Source organism: Canis lupus, chromosome 13 (genome assembly GCF_011100685.1).
Source record: "Canis lupus familiaris isolate Mischka breed German Shepherd chromosome 13, alternate assembly UU_Cfam_GSD_1.0, whole genome shotgun sequence".
In the NCBI taxonomy this organism is placed as follows: Eukaryota; Metazoa; Chordata; class Mammalia; order Carnivora; family Canidae; genus Canis; species Canis lupus.
The window spans coordinates 10,923,281-10,939,525 of record NC_049234.1 but is presented as its reverse complement, the minus strand read 5'-3'; the positions used below and the strand labels follow the sequence as shown (position 1 = coordinate 10,939,525).

At 33.8% G+C, this 16,245-nt stretch overlaps 1 long non-coding RNA gene across 1 annotated transcript; it reads right to left on the bottom strand.

Annotated features, from left to right (window-relative positions):
* Nucleotides 1-523: 523 nt before the first annotated feature.
* LOC119864855 lies at nucleotides 524-15,975 on the bottom strand. The gene is made up of 4 exons (XR_005368547.1): nucleotides 15,692-15,975; nucleotides 9,785-9,914; nucleotides 3,049-3,154; nucleotides 524-1,289 (listed from the first exon to the last, which is right to left on the bottom strand). It is a non-coding gene; the product is annotated as an uncharacterized LOC119864855 (long non-coding RNA).
* Between the last annotated feature and the right edge of the window lie 270 nt (nucleotides 15,976-16,245).

The window sequence follows — 16,245 nt, the reverse complement described above, 5'->3', positions numbered from 1 at the left end:
CATTTAAGAAAGTTTTTTTTTTTTTTTTTTTTAAATTACATCAGTGACTCAGTTATTATTACAGATAAAAGTGAACAGCACCTGACTTGGCATATTTGAGCTACTCACTGGAAGATGATCTAAGGACTTGCCTTAATTTTGATCTAGGACATGAATACATCTTGCCTCAGTGAGACATGAGTCGATCCACAGGTAATAGTTAACTGGATCTCTCCTTGTCTAATTCAGGAACTTCAGGCTATTGCAATTTGATGAAAAAAAATCCAGTTGAGTCGTTTTTAATGTATTGTATATTTTTATTCCACATCCATCAAAAAACAAAAATAGAGGAAAAACAACACAGGAGTGAAGATAAGGTAAGCAGAAAAATCACTTCAGTAAGTGCCAGTTTTTTTCCCTTTTTATTTCTCATTCCCTTCTTATGGGCATAGTATCTCTTCATATCAACTTGAAAAATCTGGAAGAAGCTATTAATCTTATTTCCAGTTGTTGTTAGAGTTATAGTCTTGTTCAGGAGCTTGTATTGTGTTCTGCCTTCAGAGTTCATCAATTGCCTTTTTTTTTTTTTACATAAAATCTCTGCTATTCCACATTTTTAAAACAGAAATCCCTCTAATGGAATTTACCAATACGCAATTACTCGAGTTTATTTTGTGAGCTGAGACTGGCATCTACTGGTAAAATAAATTTGGTTCACAATCAGAATAAATTTTTTTCAGTCCGAAGGTAGTAGTGTATTTTCTTGTGAGCTACTGTGATATTGCTTTCATTGTATTCATTGATAGCAAAATAGAAAATACATAAAATATCATTATCTGTATTCATATTATATTACATTTAAAAGGTGAAAGCTGGCTAGTGTCCCCCCAAGTTAAAGAGATTTAGTATATGTAGAAATTGCTACTTAGGTTTCAAAACAAAGTAGAATCTGTCTGGACTTATCAAATATTAGTGTGTTCCAAAGGACTGAGTTAAAAGCCACAGATAGACATTCGATTGAGATTACATCAGCAAGTCCTCTTAACATATCATATGTCCAAAACATATCATATGTTTATCTATTTCACTTAAACCGTACTGTTAACTATGCTAAAACACCATTTTCTTACCTGGAATAGTGATCTACTAATCAAGGCAGAGAGATGGGAAGGTGTCTTGCTTCTACTATATTGCAATTCTAATACTTAATTGTATTCTCAACACAGCAGAGTGATTTTTTTTAAAAGCAAATCCCATACTTAAATTGGATCATGAGATACTGAAGGGAAAGTGCCTGGCACATATTATATCTGTAAGATGAATAAATGTTTTGTCATTACGGTATTCCAAATACAATTTCTTTAGTCTATAAAAAAACAGTATACTAAATTCTGTAAGTCATACACATGCTTTTAGTTAGACAATATTTTTAAAAGATATATAAAGACACATTCACAGGATTAAGCCTGTGACTAAATTGATTACATTTTTGATACATACATAGCCTCCATTTTCTGTGAGCAGAAGAAAATATTACTTTTTATAATTGTGGTTGCACAAATTTGCATTCCAGGATTAATAAACTTATACATGTTAATTGTTTATGTTCGACTTTTCTAATTATGTACTGTGACTATTTAAATTACAGCTGTCAAGTACTACTCTGGATATCCAGAATATTTTTAACAGCTTCATGAGATATACCTGACATACAAAAAACGTATATTTAAAGAGTATAATTGATAAGTTTTGGCATGTGTAAACATCCATGAAATCATCATCAAAATCAAGGTAATGAACCTATCCATAGCAATCAAAGTCTCCTCCAGCCCTCCTGTAATCTCTACTCCAACCCTTTGCCACCTCTCCCATCCCACATGAACATTAATTGATACACTTCTGTCACTACAGATCTGTTTGCACTTTCTAGAATCTTATATAGTTTTGTACTGGATTAAGTCACTCAGAAAAAAAATATTCTGAGACTACTTATTGCAACATGTTTCAATAGCTGATTCCTTTTCCTGTTAAGTAGTGTTCAGTTGTATAAGCATACACTCTATGTTATCAATTTACCTGTTGCTAGTCTTTGACAGTCTTTGAATACATACATACCTACATATGTATGTGTATATATACATGTATATGCATGCACGTGTGTGTGTATATATATAAATGTCTGGGTCAAATGAAATGTATATGTTTAACTTTTTAAAGAAAAGTTGTTTAAGGCAGCCCTAGCGGCTCAGCGGTTTAGCGCCGCCTTCAGCCCAGGGCCTGATCCTGGAGTCCCAGGATTGAGTCCCACATCGGGCTCCCTGCATGGAGCCTGCTTCTCCCTCTGCTTGTGTCTCTGCCTCTCTCTCTTTCTTTCTTTCTCTCTCTCTCTCTCATGAATAAATAATTTTTTAAGTTGTTTAAGTTTTTAAAAAAAAAGCTTAACTTTTTTAAGAAACTGCCAGATTGGGATCCCTGGGGGGCGCAGCGGTTTGGCGCCTGCCTTTGGCCCAGGGCGCGATCCTGGAGACCCGAGATCGAATCCCACATCGGGCTCCTGGTGCATGGAGCCTGCTTCTCTCTCTGCCTGTGTCTCTGCCTCTCTCTCTCTCTGTCTGTGACTTAAATAAATAAATAATAAATAAAATATTAAAAAAAAAAAAAGAAAAAGAAACTGCCAGATCTTGTCCAACCTTCCTCCAAAGGACTAAGTTAAGAACCACAGATGGACAATGCTTGGAGGATCTCAGGTAAGCTTAAAAACAGTTGGAGATTAGGAATAGGTTGTCTCACAAGGTAGTTAGTGTTAAAGCATTGGTGTTTCTAAGCCTAGGCTATAGGAATATCGATAAAATATATAACAAATTAGTAAATTTATGTAGTAAATACAAGGTAGCTAAGACATTTAAAATACCTGTTTTTCCCAAAAAAAAATAAATAAATAAATAAAAATAAAATAAAATAAAATACCTGTTTTCTGTCCCCCAGATCTGTTCTTACACATTCAGAATGTAACAGCATTATCTATCTAGTTGCCCAAACCCAAATATTTAACAATCATGTGTAATTTACCGTTTTCTTTACTCTTTATTCAATTCATCAGCAAATTCTCTGAATTCTTCACTCAAAATAGTAGTTCAGTAATTTTCCAGAAATGTTTTCCTATATTACACTCTGACTTTAAAAAAAAAAAGATGTTTTTATTTTAATTTTTTTTAGAGCAGTCCTCAGCAAAATTGAGCAGAAGGTACAGATACTTCTCTTATATCTCTTGCCCATGCACCTGAATAGACTTTCCCACTATCATCATCATTCACAAGAGTGGTGTATTTGCTAACAATAGATAAACGTACATGGACACATCAATCATCATTCAACGTCCATAATTTACATAAGGTTTCATTCTTGCTGCTGAACATTCTGAGCGTTTGGACAAATGTATAATCACCTCTATTATTATATCATACAGGATATTTTACTGCTATCCCTCTCTTAAATAAATGAATAAATAAATAAAATCTTTGAAAAAAATTATTCTCATATTCTTATTTTTTAATCATCTTATATGCACTTATTCATTTAACCAAGAGTTATTATGTGTCAGTGAACCATTACTGTCTGTGGTGAAAATATATTTTTATTGGCAACATAACACACATCATGGTTTGGAAGAATCTAATATATATATACATTTTATGTACTTTGATCCATTTCTAGCAGCCAATTTTGGGGGACTAAAGACTAAAATCATTTTTAAGAACTTTGATCTATATTCAAATTCCTATATTAAAGTCTGCAGCAATTTCCATTTTCATCAGCCCAGCATATTTTCCTCTATAGTTGGCCACATTTCATATTAACATGGAAAGAAGAGGTGATAAATTGAAATGAATTAAATACAATTTTACTGTCTTACCTTTGAACCACTTTAAAGTATTATTAAAAAATTGACATAAAAGTTTATGCTCAATGAAACAAGAGTTACAATCTCAATCAATAAACCAGAATGGACATAGCAAATCCTATATAGGGGCACTAAGCGGCTCAGCTGGTTAAGCATATGACTCTTGACATCAGCTCAGGTCATGATCTTAGGGTCATGAGATAGAGCCCTATGTCAGGGCTTCTCTCTTCCTCTCTCTCTTACTCATTTCACAACCTCTGTGCCTAGCAAATTGTGTGGAATAATGTAGGTGCTTATTTTAGGCAGCTCAGGTTGCTATAGCAAAATATCATAGACTGGGCAATTTCAACAATGCACACTTATTTTTCATAGTTCTGGAGGCTGGAAAGTCAGAAATTAGGGTGGCAGTTGGGGGCCTCTTCCTGGCTTGCAAAGACTTTCTTGCTGTATCCTCAATGGTGGAGAGAGCTCCTGTGTCTCTTCCTCTCCTTATTAGGGCACTGACCCCATCATGGAGACTCCACACTCCCCCCCCAACCAACCCCGTAACCTCATCTGAACCTAATTACCTACCAAAGGCCCTACCTCCTAATACAATCACTCTGGGGGTTGGGCTTCAACCGATGAATTTTGTGGAGGACACAAACATCTAGTCCATACCAGGGCTTAAACATATTTGTTAAATAAAAATGAATTAAGATAAAGTACCAATGGCAGGAGTGATCATTTCCAGCATGCTCATTTAGGTAGGTCTAGCCTAGTAAATTGGTCAAATGCTAGACCACATTTGACTCAGCTTTGTACTAGTGCAATTAATGTAATTGATCTCAAATATCTTAACGTCTTGTGCGAATCTTGTAATTCCCACTGTAAAAATGTTGACACTTTATTGTGTATGTAATGTTAATGGAAACTTGCGTTAATGATTTCATAAAGATTCTTCTACAGCTATTCCAAGGATCTTCTCTGCATTTTTCACTTAATCTTTTGATATGCTCTTTTACGTGCTTATATAATCTTGCTAGAAATCTGCAATTATTTTTTTCATGGAAGAGGGACAATACTTATTGAATATTAATTCTCAAACCTATGCAGGGCCTATTTTTCCCAAATACTATGCAAAGTGGTCTTTGCAATCATATTTTATGGTTGAATTATCTAATTGTTCTAAAATATAAAAATATCTCTGCATTTTTCACTTAATCTTTTGATATGCTCTTTTACGTGCTTATATAATCTTGCTAGAAATCTGCAATTATTTTTTTCATGGAAGAGGGACAATACTTATTGAATATTAATTCTCAAACCTATGCAGGGCATTTTTTCCCAAATACTATGCAAAGTGGTCTTTGCAATCATATTTTATGGTTGAATTATCTAATTGTTCTAAAATATAAAAATATCTGCATGAGTCTTTTACTTTCCACTGTATAGATGTTGGGAGTTCCCAAAGTACACTCTTTATTCCCTTCCCCAATTTCACCCTAAGCGCCCCTCACTTACTTCCTTCATTTTTTGCCAACTAGTAATTTTGTAACCATTCTTCCCTCTTCCTGAGGAATTTTTAAAACTTAGAAACTGATATAACATGAAGCTGGAGAGAACAATAGGATATGAGTATAATTTGGCAAGCCCTTGGAAAATATTGCATAATACCAATCTTGGACTTAGGAAAATCAAATCAAATAATTATTCCTCTTCCTTCTTTATCCTAAATTTGATTTCCCCCTCAATTCAATTGTACCACAATTGGTAATATGAGTAGACTGTACAATTTCTAGTAAGTGGGACTGGTGGGAGCTTTAATACCTGATGGCCAATTATAATTTTCTTGCCATAAGGAATCTCCTCTGAGTTGGAAACAGCCACTATTGAAATAACCTTTTAGAAGAGAGAAAATAAGAACTCTGCTAGTAATAACGGGGTCTGCATTTATGATATTGAATGAATACAGCTATTTATGTGCCCTTTGGTCCCTTTTACACAAACAGTAGTGAGAGAATAATTTACAGACTTCTATTTCCCTGGAAAAGCTGTGATGTGAACTCAGTATCTCCTAACACACAGTTTAAAGAACAGTTCAGGCTTTAAAGAAATTAGTAATGGTTGGGCAGATCAAAAAGCAAACCTAGTTTTATTTGTTAGCCACCAGATAAACTATCATCATTTCAGAAATATTTTCAGTAACTTTCTATGCACATAATATTGACATTGTTCTTGTGGTGAGAAGGGTTTAGATTGTGAAGGAAGTCTCTGGAAAATCTTGAGGTCACCTCTGTTACCTTTAGAAATAATTGCAGGAAACTCTGAATAGAAATCTAATTGTCAGAGTTGCAGATATTCTTAACATTTTTTCGTTTAGCAACTCTGCCCTACTTTCTTTTAATAAAGAATTGCACGGCCGTGTTATTTAAGGTGTCATCTATTAATTGGTTATGAAAAATGCTCAGTGATTTGTTTGAGACCTGACAGTCGCCTAGCATCATCGTAAGCACAGCCCTATCTTACTTGCTGCAGTCAATTAAAATCTGGGTCTCCTGGGCCATTTCTAGGTGTAGACCCAATCTGATAGCTCATCATTAGTTCACATCCTAATGGCACAAAAACATTCCTGGAGACATTTAATTTTCAGCGCCAGAGGCTTTCTTGATAAAAGCTTTAAAAAAAAAAAAAAGTAGCTAGAAAGTCTTACTTTAAAAATCAGAAATGGCATCACTGCCTGGTAAGATAAAGGAATAATCACTGAAAGGAGAAGAAAAATAATGGTTGTTGTCATCATTTGACAATACATGGTAAGTGCTACTTGGTGCAATAAGAATTGCTTATACACTCGGAAAGAAAATAACATGATAGAACTAAGATTATTAGACTAAATTGCACTTAGTTCTCCAGCTTTTTTTCCTGAGGTGTATCTGCATGTTTATTACTGAAAGTGTAACATACTTTACCAAGACTTGCTTCCATGATAATGTTGAATCAGAAAGAGTAAATATTTTAACCATTTTAAGGATGATTTTCAAAATCAATTTAAGGAAATTTTAAAAATCACTCTCATCTTATGAAAACAGTGACGAAAGGAAAAAACCCATCCCTTAAATTTAGAAATGCTTTGAAAATACCATTAGCTCCAAGTCATTCTGATACGATCTCTTAGTGACTGGATTTTGACTTTTATATTACACAGCATGCCGATAGTTTACTCACAGCTCCCCAGCTTTTGTCCATTTTGTTCTAGCATGAAATTAATGCTCTAAGAAAAAAAAATACTACTACCCTCCTCTAAAATAGTATATCATCTTCTCAGTGAGCTAAATTTTGTCTTCTAATGTGGATTATATAAAATGTACTCACTCTGTAGATTCATGAAAAAAATAATATAACCAGAAAAATTTACAAATTTCTCTCCTGGCATTCCTCAGATCCTAAGGGCTACTTCTCCCTACCCCTCCCCAGCCAAACTTTCTTTAAAAAATTATCTTGTGCTAACTCTGTATTTCTTTAAGTCTATCCATGCCTTTCTTTTTCAAGCTAACATCTGTTCCTGTACTTACTTAAACTATTCTCATTTGGGTCACCAATAGCCTCTAGATAGCTAGATCCAAATGGACATTTTTATATCCTTATTTTATTTCACTCTGTGGATTTTAACAATGTAGACAACTCGCCACCATTTAAAATTTTCTTTACTCTTAGCTAATGTGACAAGATTCGCTCTTACTGTGAAGGTCTGAACTTAAATATCACCTCAGAGGCATTCTCTGATCACTCTATTTAGAATGACCTATTGTTGGGATGCCTGGGTGGCTCAGCGGTTGAACATCTACCTTCAGCTCAGTGTGATCCCGGGGTCCTGGGATCAAGTCCCACATTAGGCTCCCTGCAAGGAGTCTGCTTCTCTTCTACCTATATCTCTGCCTTCTTTGTGTGTCTCTCATGAATAAATAAATAAAATCTATAAAAAAATGGAATAATCTATTGTCTGGATACAAACCCTGTTTTATCTTCTTCACGTTACATATTATTAATTGAAATTGTGTTATATATTCATTTGTCCCCTTGATTCCTATAATTTTTACCCTGGATTTTTAAACTTCAGGAGAGCAAAGGTCTTGTCTCTTTACCATGGAACCCTTGGGACTTATAACAGTGTCTTAGACACACACACACTCACACACACACACACACACAACCAAAATGATTGATAAACAGTGACTAAATGAATATTGTGTCCTACACCCTTAAAGTGAATTTAGATTTTCACTTAGATTTTCCAGAAATACCTCAAAACAAGGTTTTAAAACTCAATTCTTTCTTCCCAAACATGATCTTTGAATGCTGTCAATCTAAATCCCTTCATTTCATTACTCCTCACATTTAGCAAAGTAGAAATGATTTTCTAATGATAATTTCTGTAATTTCCTTGAATGTTCTTCATATTTATTTCTACTTCCCCTGCTTTAGCTCAAGTCCCTCCATCTACCACAACAGAAATCTAACTGATTGTTGTTCCCAGTTTTGGCTCTATTCAATCTGTCCTCCTCATTTTTACCCATGAAGCTTTCCAAAATGTCAACCTACTCATTTTAGTCCTTAGGTAGAAATCTTTCAATACTCCACAATAAAGTAGCCCTTCTGTTGCTTAGCTCTGTTGAAGAAAGTTCTTCATGCTCTCCTTTCTCACCCCTTACCATTCTCCTCCAAGTTGTCATTCTTTAAGCTTCTCCAAAGCTTCTTTCAGTGATATAATTGCAGCGTACTTTTTTACTACACTCAGCCTTCATATATGCTGTTCTCTCACATGTTCACACTCCCTCTCATTCTGCTCCTCCAGCCCTTCTAGCTATTAATCACTCATCCTTTAACAGCATGCCAAGTGCTAAGCTGGGTGCAGAGAGCTTAGCAATGAGAAAAAAGCCAGACATGGTCCCTCCCTTGCTGAAGCTTACAGTATGGTGGGGGAAGCTGCCATTGGAGAGACTAGAACATGAGGAGGATGGAAGCTTGTATAGTGTTGTTTTAGAGAGGCCATTTATCATATTAAAATTCTCAAGAAAATTTCTATCACACTAAAATTATCCAAAGATAACTCCGCCACTGTTTTGTTAATATAATAGTTATCTGAAGCAGGCCACTCCAGTTTTCAGAGTTCCCACTAGCATATGCAGTTTAAATTAAAGATCTCTGCTCCATTTGGGCAAGCTCAGGTGACCAGCTAAAATTGACTCCATCAAAGGTTCCTGCAATACACACAGTAAGGTGTTTTTCCAACTAAAAGAAAGGTGAGGATGCTAAGACAATAAAAAGCAAGGAACATCATCTAAACAGGTAGCTCAAGAAGTTTGTAACTTAGTGAGACAAAGCAATAGATTCATAATTATATTTTCCACCCAACCTTACAATTAAACTTAGCTTGTTACCAAATATTAGAATGACATAATATTCAAAAATTTTACTGAGTTCGAAGCAATGATTTGCTGTATTCAAAGTAGTGCTCTAAGCTATCTAGTGCAATCCATGAGGCATAAATAAAACACAGTCTGTGCAATTAAGATTATCTGCTTTATGCGACATAGCGAAATTTCATGTAAATAAAGAGATGACAGGTCATAGATAGCAAACTGTAGCAAACTATATGTATATACAATAGAAGTGGAAATCAATCAAAAGGTATGAGATTAACTCCTCTCTTAAGTTATGTGACTTAAAGCAATTCAACTAATTTCTTTAGGCTATTATGTTATCTGTAAAATGGAAATAATATTATCTATATATCTCATACACTTATGGGAATTAAACATGATAAAATATCTGAAAATTTTGTGCCAGTGGTAAGATACTTTCCACATAAGACTTTTAGAAAGTTTTACAAGTAAATAAGTAGTTTGTGCTACTTTGTACCAATACCTTACTGTTATTACAGTTCCATTAATTTACTCTTGGCTTCAATGGCTGCTTGGAGTTTTACAAATAATAACAAACTCCAAACCAATATATTCCATTTAATGTAACTGAGGTTCCATGAGCATTTAATTTCCTAGAAGAAGAGAGGAAAAGCTAAATTAGAAATGAGAAATTGTTAAGAGGCATTTTTAAAATCCCATGTAAGGGAAATAAAGTATAATTTAAAAAATATTAACTGGAAAGTGCCCATTTCAAAAGAAATAGTATAATTACCAGAATATACACTGATAGTCTCAGCAGAAGGCAAGGAAGCTATTTGAATTACTAGCTATGTTGAGGTGAGTGTGTAAGAAATAGGTTGGCAAACTTTTCTGTAAAATGCCAGATAGTAATTATTTTAGCTTCTGAGGACCTGTTCCCTGTCACATACTCAACTCTTGCCAGTGTAGCACAAAAGCAATCACAGATACTACATGCATAAATATGGTTGACTTGATGCCAATAAAATGTTCTACAGTAAAAAAAAAAAACTGGCTAGATTTGGCCCAAGGGCAATGGTTTATAGACTCTTGATGTAAGGCCACAAAATCATTAACAAATCTAACTGGATATGAGTTGATTTTTTCTGCCTTATGTCTAGCTTTTGTTAGGTTTTCTAGCAAAAAGAAAAGTAGAAGGAAGGATTATAAAAATGTCTCCTCATTATGACAAAATATCACTGTAAATTATAACCTAGAGGTAGAAAACGTTTTGAAAGTTATTTTATAAGCCTCATTTTGATGTGATTTGACTGAACAATGAAATTGTATCCATAAAAAGGACCCCATCTTCTACTTCATATTTACCCATCTCTCTCACCAGAACAAAAGCCAATTCAGTTACAGCAGAAACTCGAATTCTTTAATTCAAATAGGAAATAGTTTCAGATCAACTTTGTAACCAATAAGCCAAAAAAAAAAACCTTACAGGAAATAGGCCTTAATGAGTAGTGGTTACTCTTATAACTAAATAGATAGGGCCAGTCATTTATTGTTAATTGAAAAGAGAAAGACGTGGTAATAATGCAGTGTATACGTGGGTGAGAGCACACATGAGCAATGTGTATGATGGGGCGGTTATGATGAGAAATACATAAAATAGTTGGAAATGTGAAAATCTTTTTGAATTTCCAAAACCATTTCACCATTTTTCTGATAATGGTTCCCCCAATTTTGAGGAATTATTCTTTTCTACTCTAGCCATGAGGATCTCCCATTTTCTATACATAGGCCTGAATACGTGGCCCACAGTGAGCCAATAAGAACATTTATCCCTTCCAGTCACAGTGGTTGGCTGGGAGTAGAGTATTCATAAGGCCCCTCCAAAACTCGCCCCAGAATTTTATGATTGGAGCTGTGAGAGAGTCACTATGTATCCTACCAGCATTATGCTAGGTGCTTATGGAAATATTCTCTGATTATACATGTCTATCCACAGAAAAATAAGCTTTTTTTCCTTTTCTTCTAACTAAAATGAGATCATGATATACCTGTTGTTATCCAATTTTAATGTACAAGTGTACACTTTTTATTTATAATTAAATTATAAGCTACTAATATTAGTACATAGACATGATCTAATTCATTTTAATGAGTATCATACTTTGTGTACACAATCTCACACACACATAGACACACTACCCTTCCAAAATAGGATAGTAAATATCCCTTCAAATATGGAATAACATTTACAGCTAACATCTATTCAATATTTCTTGTATGTTAGGCAATTTTTGCAAATATTAACCTATTTACTATCCCCCATCCCTATCAGAGAGTTATTTAGTGTAGTAGTAGTAGTAGTGGTCGTAGTAGTAATAGTAGTATTCTTTCAGGTGAGACAACTGATTCTGAGGGAAGTCCCATAACTTGTCCATGATTACACATAATTGGCATAACTGGGATTTGAACCAAGGCAATTTAGCTTTTAATCACTATGTTATTGTACTTTTATGTATCTGAGAATGTTTCCTATGTCCTTATTACCATACATATATCCAGTCTTTCCAATTTCATCAAACTAATGTTTTAAGAAATCTCAATTCAATCTCTTTGATGGGGATCCCTGGGTGGCGCAGCGGTTTAGCGCCTGCCTTTGGCCCAGGGCGCGATCCTGGAGACCCGGGATCGAATCCCACATCGGGCTCCCGGTGCATGGAGCCTGTTTCTCCCTCTGCCTGTGTCTCTGCCTCTCTCGCTCTCTCTGTGTGACTATCATAAATAAATAAAAATTAAAAAAAAAAATCTCTTTGATGAACAGTGATTTTTGAGCATTTATTTGTGCAGATTATTGGCCATTTCCTTTTCTTTTTCTATGAATTACCCATTTGTACATCTTTTCTATTTTTTCTATTAGGCTATATGATTATTACTTATTGATTTAAAGAAAGTCCGTTATATGTCTTGCTAAGATTCTCCTTTATACCATCATTTGTCTTTTACATTTCTTTATGATGTTTTTCTCCATAAAGACCTTTCAAATATTTTATGTGGTCAAACCTGACAATCAATTATTATCTCTCAGTTTAGAGACTGACTGAAGATGACCTATAGCTAAAGAATACAAACAGCTTTTATCCTAGTGTTTTTGTTATCATAATGTTAAAATCTTTACCATTATGAACTAAAGGGCTTTAATTTATGTTTACCAAAACTAATAACCAATTATGTCATCTATTGAAAAACAAGTATTTTCCACTAATTTGAGATGCCACAAGTATCATTCCAAAACTTCCACAGGTCCTCTGTCTTGATTCTGAACCTGTTATTTTGTTCCATTGATCTATGTCTTGTCTTGAATCAGCACCCTCTTACTTATATCTCTAGAAATTTACAATAATTTTAGACACCAGTTAAAGCAGGTCCCACTTAATTGTTCCTTGTCTTCAATTTTTTGGCTATATTTATAATTATTCCAGATGGATATTAATATGATTGTAGTTAATAACATCCTTGTAATATTTAAGCCTTCTACTTAGAAAGTGTTCTTTCACACTATTTATACAAGGTTTTTATCTTTATGAAATATTTTACATGTGTCATCATACATGACCTGTGCATTTACTTTCTTTATGTTTTGATGTCTCTATATGAGTAGTATCTGTTCCCCCACAATATTTCCTTACTAGCTTTATATCACATCTCGCCTATAAATCAGCCCTTCTACTAAACTATCATCTTAATTATAATGATTTATAACTGAATCTATCAAAATTTTCTGATAGTTCTATCAGAAAATATATAATATTATAAATATATATTACATATATTTAATATATTATAAATAAATATATAATATTATAACTCTATTAGCTATTAGTAAGAATAACTGATCACCTATCCAAATCAGTTTGTCTTATTTCTTATCATCTAAAATTATTGACATAAATATTCAAAAAAGTAGTTGAGCAATACATATCTATATCCTGCCACAGTAATATTGTACTGGATTGGGTGGTGTCCACATGAATTTATGTCCTTCCTGGAACTTCAGGAAAAGACTTAATTTGAAAATAGGATGGCTACGGAGGTACTTTGTTAGGATTTGGTCATACAGGAATAGGATGGGCCCTTCATCCACTATGCATCCACTGTTATATGAAGAGGAGGAGATAAACTGATAGATACTTGGCAGAAAACATGTTAAGATGGAGGCAGAGATTGGAGCTAAACAGCCAATGGATGGCAATGCCAGTAGGCAACCACAAAAAGCTAGAAGAAAATCATAGAACCATTCTCTTTCAAATCTTCCAGTAGAATCCAACCCTGCTGACAGCTTTAATTCAGACTTCTACCATCCAGAACTGTGACAATAGATTTCTGCTGTTTTAAGCCACTTATTTTGTGTTATTTTGTTGGGGTTAAGCCTAGGAAACTAATACAGGTGTTGACTATAGAAAAGACATCTGTAGGTTTCTAAAGATATTCTTTATCAAGTTAAGGAGATGTTCTTCTACTTCTCTTTTACATAAAGTTTGTATCATGTTTGTTAAATATAATGACCTCTCACCAGGTACAATTGATATGTTCTATTGTTATTTTCCTCTTTATTAATATTGTGACAGATTACAAAAAACCTCAACGATTCTCTACCTCTCCCTATAGGTATACCTCTTTAAAACATGCTTTTGTAGCTCCTGACAGTAAGAAATCAATTTCTTTATCCTTTGAATTTCTACTGTTCATATGCCTTACTGTGTCCAGTAGACTGTGGCAACAGCAGTATTTTTCAATTCTGAGCCTTGGTCTAAAAAGAATTTGCATATTTCCATGCTTCCCGTTGAAATCTGACCACTATGAGGTGAGCAAGTCTGAGCCAGGTTGATGAATGATGAATTTTCCCTAAATCCCAAACCAGCCAACTATCCATTGAGTAAATGAGGTTATCAACTACTAACTCACTACTGAAGCATGAATGAGTCTAGTCAATGTCAGCCAAGTCTGGCCCAGAACAAGAGCACTTCCTAGCTGACTCACAGACTCAAGAGAAATAATTAATGGTTGTTTTTTAGCCACTAGGATTTGGAGTGATTTGCTATGCAGCAATAAAATAAATATAAATAAATACACCTAATAAATATAAGTGACTACAAAAATATATGTTTATATAAACTATAAACAACATAAAAATATACTGATATGAATGTAAATATCAATAGATTTTATAAAATTAAAGCATCCTTGTTATCTTATTAAATAAATAGTCATGCTATAGAATTATTATAAAACACTACTAGATTCAATTACTAATGCTTTATTTAGAATTTGATCTGTGTTCCAGGATAAAGGATCTTTTTAAAATTTTTTCTATTTAAATTCAATTAGCCAAGATATAGTACAACATCAGTTTCAGATATAGTGTTCAATAATTAATCAGTTGTGTATTTCCAGTCACTGAAATACATTAGTATGATGTTAAAATTCAAATAATAATGAAAATGATAAATGCACCCTTTATGAATCAATAAAGGTACTGATAACAACTGTCAAACATAGTACATTTTTTTTTTTACCATTTACTGAATCCTTACTATATTCAAGAGACCTTACCTGATTTCTTCACCCAGTAATCTATAAAATAAGATTACTAATCTCAAATTACTGCAAGGAAACTGAAGTTCAAATAAATTAAGTAGCTTGTCAGAAATCAAGCTATTAGTAGGCATTGCAGTTAAGGTTTGAACTCTTGTTTGAATAATCCCAAAACTTAATCTCTAGACCATTTTAGGAGTTCTGAAGAACAAAGATCTGAGAAAGTGGAGTAGAATGACTCTAAATTAATGTTATAATTTATCCTGAAGAGCAAAACTGTTCCTCTATATTTTCAAGACTCAAGGAGTAATACTATATTCCCTTTTTTCTAATTTGGAATTCACAGTTACTTTGTATAAACATGCTTAATATTCATTCTAATACTTAATTTAACTGAATTGTCACTGATAGTATGAACTCATAAAAATGTGCTGAGTTGTAAGACATACTACCTAGATTTTTCCAAGTCTACATTTATGAATTAAATAGGACCTAACATGAAAATAAAGTTGGTGACTATAAGCTTTCTACTAAAGCCAGTAGATATTCAATATATTAATACATGATTCTGATAAAGCCACACAAAACTAAATCTTAATGGGTTTAATATGTCAAAATATAAAATGATAAAAAATGTAAAGTATTGCTATCATGGATTATTTAAAACCATGAATAATCAATGCATACAGAAGTCTCTGTTCTGAAAAGAAGCACACTATAGTTGACATCACAGGACCTAGAAGTTGTATACGTATAAGTGGCATATATTAGTAGTAAAGAAGAGATTCGGGTTGTAAGCCCGATGTGAAAAGGTAGCGATTATTGCAGATAGGATACTTACAAAAGACGTGCAATTTGAGCTGAATCTCTGAAAAAGTTAGAACTTAGAGAAGCAAAGACATATACGGATGTTCCTGTCATGGGGATGACTTAAGTCAGAAATGACAAATATCTGATGCTCGTCCTGTCCCCACTCTTCAGCCCATGGCATACATCACTAATGAACTGTGGCTTTCTCCACTTCCTGAGTTTAGAGGCAGCCTCAGAATGCCCATCAAGAAGTAGCTGCCAATCAATTAGAGATGGAATACAGAGAACTGTTCTGTTCATCCATGGTGGCCAAAAAAGATTACTGTGGAATATAATAGAGAAAGAATAAGTAGACTTATTTGAAACAGGGTGAATATAGGGAAAATTAACTGGAATGTTTGTAAGAACTGTAACTGCTGGCTAGAAGTTTGGATTTTTCTTGTGTACAATAGAGAATGATTAAAAACTTCAGGAAAGGGGTGAATGAAGGAGCAATTGAGGACAGGGAAACCAAGATTACATTAATCTTGTAATGAGCATGTGACTAGAAGGGAAATAGCATTAATGAAAAAGAAAATTCAAAAT